The following is a 5619-nucleotide window of genomic DNA, read 5'->3' as shown; positions in this document are numbered from 1 at the left end:
CCTGGGTCCTCTTAACTTTTGAAGATCATAGGCACACATTTACACGCAGACACACACGTGATGAGGTAGACACCTGTAATTAAAGATACCTCACACAGAGCAACGACAAATGGGAGTATGGTTTCCTGCTGGACTTAACTGTCAATCAGGGGGTTTGAACACTATATTTGATTTTTTATTTTATTTTAAATTTCGGTTAAATCTTGAGCTATAATTTGCGTATTTATTCAGAGCGCTTTTAAATTGAGAAATTTCAATTCTAGTGCCCCAATCTTTGTTAAAGCATTAATCAAAGCTCTTAAGCAGCCTTAAGCACCGTCTTAATTAACTGTAGCTCTGCAACCACATATCAGGATCTAAAGATGAAATAGAAATTCTAAAATATTGAGTTGAAGTGTTCATTTCAGGTTCAGAAACCTCCTCAGCGATGAGGATGGAGACACATGGCGAGGGTATGGATATAAAGAAGGATCTTCGTGTGGTCGGAGCGCCTAAATAACAGGGAGGTCAACGTGCAAAAAGTAATTTTATGAGGAGGTTTAAGAGAGAAAGCCTAAAGCCCAAGAGTGAGGTGGGCTATTTTAGATATACATGCTTCTTCCTACACCGGAAGAAAAAAGAAAAGAAAAAAAAAGGCAGCACTTAAAAGGGATCGGTGTAAGACGGGTAGAAGTTCAGGACATCGAGGGGGTCAGGAGCCACGTGTTGCCTCTTTGATCCTTCAATGAGAGGCACATGTTGTGTTCACCAAGTTTGTATGATCCAATCTCTCAGACGCTCACTTCAGACACTCCAAATCCCAGCCTTCGCAACTCCACGGTTTCCATCTGCTGCGTTCCAAAATACCTCATTTTCAAATAATTTGCCACACGAACCACCTCAGTTCTGAAATAACAAACCAAGCAAACTCAAATCTGCTAACAAACCGAACATTAAATATATATATCAGGCCACGAGATGATGGAAAACTTACAGCGGCCCTTTTAATATAGTCCACCCACATCCTCGTTGTGCTAATAGAAGTAGTTGACACCTAATTTAGTTTCAGAACACTTTGTTCAAACAGGTACAACACATATAGTTGGTATTTTTCATCTTCGAGCACCGATGTGCACATGGAAAGATTGAATACATTTTTTTTTTAATGTAATAGCATCATCTCATCTCACATTCTTTTTACTGCTACTGTTTGTACACAATGCCAGAGGTAATTAAATCACTGCTGCTTCACACCAGTGGATACCAAATATAATAAATCTGTGTCCAGAGCAAAAATAGCAGATGGTTCTACACAACCACAGAAACTATTCCTATAAAACCGCACTAAGAGTTGTAAATATTTACTGAACGGTGGTGTGCCAGTGCTGTGGTCATGGCTTCAGTGTCCGGTTTCAGATGGGCTGGCTGTGAGCTGATGTGGATAAACTCACACATGTGCTCTCTTTTACTCAAGCACACACAAAATGGTCTGAGGTGACATGCGGAGTAAAGAAACTTTTTACAATAAAAACACACCTAGTCTCAGCCTAGTCTGATTACATCTGGGTTTCATTTCTGACAGCTTCCTCAGACGGGGGAGGGAGCGGCTGCTTGTTTGTGTCGTGTCACTCAGTTGCAGTGAGGGTCTTCTGTTTCAGTCTGATAAATTAAGGGAAAATCAGACTCATTAAAGGCATTTCAGAGCCCCAAACATGAATGATTAAATAACCGAGGGACTGGCAGACAAATCTGCACAAACAAATTTCCTCTTCCAATAAACTGTTTCCTAAATTTCAATTTCAGGAACATTTCCTTAACGCCACTCTCGATCTATCATCGTGCCACAGCATGCCAACACATTACATGCTTTAAAAAACATCCAAGTGCTTCAATTTGATGCCATCAGCTGTATCAGAATGTGTTCAGTCTGTAAGTGTGCCTGCTGCTCCGATGCTGATGGTGCAAATGGTAGAATACATACGAGTATTTTTAGGGACATACAAGTTTCTTCAGACTTCTTTTGCACAGTTTTCTTGAACAGATCTGATGAGATGCCATCCCTGACTGCATTGCAGTGAGCCTTTACCACCCTTTGTCATAACCGGTTGTCTTCATTACTCATTTTTTCTCATTTCTTCTAGTTCACATCCTTTTTTAAGCATCATATTATCTCTTTTTCCCCTTTACCTACATTTTATCAAAATGAAGCCTGAACGGGTCCATTTGAATACCCATATGAGACAGGGGAAGCATTTTCCAGGGACATTAACTATCCTTTACTACATCCCCTGTCCACAAGATGATCTCCACCATCTCTCCTGCTCTTCCTCTTGGCTTGCTTGGAATTTCCTTTCACTGTCCAGTAGCATGGTGAGAGCATCTGGAAGTGTTTTCATATGGAGAACAGAGGCTGCTGCAGCTGAGGACCTTGCTGCTCTCATCTCTGTGCATTAGTACACAATCACATTCACTCGTGCAAGCAAACTAATGTGCGGGATTTCAGCATACATTCAAGAAGGCCAAGTAAAAAAATGAAAAAGAAATGATGAAAACCAATTGCTGCAGATGAATAAACTAATGTTGGATATAATAATGAATAACTGTATTAGTTGTCTTAAATTATGGCCTCGGGTGTTCTAACCATGACCTGTAAAGTATTATGTGCCAATTGAATCTTCCCACAGTCCAGTAAAACTCAGTTTTACCTTCATCTTTTTGGTTGTGTAACTTCTCTTCTCTCACATAGATCACTTTTTTTCTGAGGTTGCCAGATCACATCATGTCTTTCTGACCATTATAGATGAGACCAACAGAAAAAGACAGTCTTGTTATCTGCCTTGGGCCTAACTGCGTCTTCACAGTGCGTGCAGTTAGAGTAAACTCTCTGAAGATTAGATCGAGACATCCTGACTCTCAGGCCAAGCAACTGACCATCCCAACAAACATCCCTCTGGTTAATATGCTGCCTGCACTGTATGCAACTGCACCACAGACAGAAACTGAAAGAGAAACTGCACTATTCAAAGTTGAAACATGTCCTTCATTTCTCAAAACGCTTTTCATCAGGATGCCTTGCAGAGCACATGAACTTCATCCTACGGTAGACTTATCCCCGTATTAATCTAATCAACAGCATGACAGTGACATCCATGTCCTTCACTCAACATGCAGCATATCTGGAGCATAAATTCCATTCATTGTCACTGAGCACCCTACTGCTGGTTAAGAAAACATCTGAAGACACTGTGCGAGAGAGTACTTGGCCATATGATTGTGTAATCTATGTAAACAGAGAAATAAATTACATTTACTCTAACTTTTTTCATCTTCTCCATTTATTAAGATCCACACTGTAATGCTGATATTTTACTTGTTACCTACAATACTGATTTACAATACAAATCAGAGCAATTACTCAATGACCAAAATGGGGAAACAATTCCACTGATACTTTTTTTTAGCTGAATTTCTAGTACAATAATGTCCCTTTCTTGTTTATAATGCAGTTGATTAGTGCATTTCAAAGACATATGGTAAAATATGTGCATATCTCGTGCAGGTAAATACATTTTCAATGGGCTTATTCCAAAAGAACGAAGATGACTGCACCTCAAACCAGACTGAAGACTTGTCCCACATATTATAGAAGGAAGGAATGGATCTGACTCTGATGTCAGCTATATTAGAAATTGTGAAGTGTGATTTCAAACTGTGATACCTGTTACTTCCCTCAATCACTTAATAAAGTGGAAGGACAGCAAATTTTGTCCACACAATTCTTAGATGAGCCATTTTAACTCTCAAATAAGCAATATAGCTGGTAACATCCATCCATTTTCTATACCCGTTTCATCAAATTTAGGGTCGTGGGGCGGCTGGAGCCTATTCCAGCTGTCATTGGAGAGGCAGGTACACCCTGGAAAGGTTGCCAGTCCATCACAGGCCCACACACAGACAAACGAGACACACAACCATGCACACTCACATTCACACTCATTCCTAGGGACAATTTAGAGTCACCATTTAACCTGACATGCATGTTTTTGGACGGTGGGGGGAAGCTAGAGTACTCGAAGAGAACCCATGCATACACGGGGAGAACACAGAAAGGCCACAACTGGGATTCAAACCTAGAACCCTCTTGCTGTGAGGAGACAGAGCTAACCACTACCCCACTACCATGCAGCCCAGCTGGTAACAGCACCCCTTCTTCATAGTGGCCTGATCCCTTTGACAACAACTGCAGCGACCTCAACACCTGCCACAGTTTCGCTCGGCATGTAAATCATTCCTAAGCTATCAGAAAGAGGTTTTGCTCTTCTGGAGCAGCATATCCAACACTGCTGTCTGAGTGCAGAGACCTCAGCGTGGACCATGGGAACTGGGCTGAGATTATTTATAGCGATGGGGGGGGGGGGGGGGGGGGGGGGGATTGGCAGGGGCCACTTCTATGAGGCTAGAAGAATGTTTAAGCTCAGCCTCTTACAAAAACTTCTGCAGAGTGCTGAGGTTGGAGGCTAGAGGGCTGGCTCTGTGTGACGTGGGACAGCTGCAGAAATGAAGATATGAGCCACTTAGCTTGAGGGTCTGGTGAGCCTGCCCAGCAGGGACAGGAAGGAAGCAGTGAGCTTAGGAGGTTAAGATGTCAAGGGAGGGCCAAACAGGGCAATTTAACAACTCATTTTAAAGAAAGCTGTTTATCGGTAGCCAAAACAACACATCCTTCCTATACACACATCAATGGGCATCAACTCGACGATCATATTACGGCTGCACTTGGTGGCGGTGTTATTTTGACAGTTTTCACACTTTGCCTTCATGGTGTCACAGCTTCAATGATGTATGTGACAAATGTGACAATGAGTCAGCATTAACAATACGAGCACACTCAAACTGAGGCAGATAAACTGTTATAAAGCAGCAACATAAAATTCAGGCATCATTAATCATACATTTTACATTATGACCTGATGAACGAGTGTTTTCTACACATACCACATTGGCTAATATGTCTTCCACATCAGAGTCCATGGTTCAACTCTGGACTGGTCAGTTACTGTAAGTAATTTCGTTCCACCTAATGAGCTTTACAAACAAATTTACTTCAATATTTAATTTACACGTTGTGACATTGTGACATCAATAATCTTCCTGAAAGAGGGGTGTTATTACACAAATCCTATTATATGATGATCCAGGTATGTGTGAATATCCACAATATGAAAAAGTTAAAAAAAAATTATTAAATAAGTACTGCATTAGAAATACGGTGCACCCTTGTGATGACGTTGGATGGTTTCACAGCACTTTAGCTTACACAGTCAATAATAGCAGAGAATGGCAGAGAGTAGCTTCTCTTCCTATGGAAAAACTAGCTTTTACAAAGAATAGTCAACACACAGTGACATCTGATGTTGAAGACAAATCCTTTTTAAGCACTCATCTTTCACCATCTCCTTATTGTTGGCTTACATTGGCCCTGTATTCAATAAGGTGTTGAGTACTGCCCCCTAACCCGACTGTTTGCCCTCTCATCAAACTGCAGAAGCCCAGAGCTCCACCTGTCAAAGCCAAAACCATGTCTGCATCATCACTGTGCCATCGCACAGCGACTCTCACTGCAAGCTCAGAAAATAACGC

This window comes from Odontesthes bonariensis, chromosome 9, assembly GCF_027942865.1.
Source record: "Odontesthes bonariensis isolate fOdoBon6 chromosome 9, fOdoBon6.hap1, whole genome shotgun sequence".
Taxonomy (NCBI): domain Eukaryota; kingdom Metazoa; phylum Chordata; class Actinopteri; order Atheriniformes; family Atherinopsidae; genus Odontesthes; species Odontesthes bonariensis.
The sequence above is the reverse complement of the archived record's forward strand: the minus strand, read 5'-3'. Positions refer to the sequence as shown.